Raw genomic sequence first — 1129 nt, 5'->3', positions numbered from 1 at the left:
GATTTAGGTAGGGTCTATTTTAATTAGTTTTATCTATTTATTTTTATAAGATTGTGAAAATTATTACTATATGAAGTTAATTAATAAAATTACTTTATAAAATTTGGTGGTTTAATGTGCTAATTGTTAATGGTAGTACAATTATTAATACTATTTAATATTCTTTATTTGTGATATTTTAATATAACATGAATTTTTCATTTTAATAAATCATCATTTTGATAAAAATGATTCATCTTTATAAATGAGATTAATATTCTAAAATTAATGAAAAATATTTATTAAGACTGCTTATTAATTTAATAAATTTCAAAATACAAACATGCGTTGAATCTAGAATTGATATTTCACTTTCAAAAATTATTTGCAATAATACTACTATTTTATCCAATGATTTTAAAAATACAAAACCTAACGTAACGTTGACTCTTTTTTTCTTTTTTACACAACCATCAATTGCCTTGGCATCTAATATTCACTGTTCTATACTCATTTAAGTTGTGTCCAAATCATGATCATTTTAATAGAACTTTTTCTTTAGATGAAATATTATTTTAACAAAGAATTATAGATTCAACCTAACAAATTAAGTTTATCCAATAATAAGTATCATAAGTAGAGTATCATCTTAAAGCACACATACACAATAAAAATAATAATAAATGAACAATGAATTGAATTTTTAAGAATGTCCATTTAAATAATCCAATAAACAAATTGAGCTAAGTATATATTGGAACTAAGTGTGGAAGAAAGTGAATTATTGAAGTTTAGAGAGCATCATATAATAAGCTATATATGGAAAACGGCCTTTTAGCTAACTCTATAAATTAATTGTAATTGTAATTTGATTATTCTTAGAGAAAGAAAGTCAAACCAAATGGCTCATAATTCTTGCATTTATTTAATCTTTGATTGAAAAGGTCGTTTTGTTTGCTAATTCCTAATCATTTACTAATAAACCGGTCTTTCATGTGGATTCATACAATTCCAATCGTAAAGTAACAAAAAGCTATACGTGATCACACGTTCCATTAACTTAAATTATAGTTTTATCAATTTTAATTATATATTTAATTTCAAAATAACTAAGACATTAGACGTATATAATGTATTAATTACTTTAAAA

This window comes from Arachis duranensis, chromosome 4 (assembly GCF_000817695.3).
Source record: "Arachis duranensis cultivar V14167 chromosome 4, aradu.V14167.gnm2.J7QH, whole genome shotgun sequence".
NCBI classification, from domain to species: domain Eukaryota; kingdom Viridiplantae; phylum Streptophyta; class Magnoliopsida; order Fabales; family Fabaceae; genus Arachis; species Arachis duranensis.
This window is presented reverse-complemented; position numbering follows the sequence as displayed.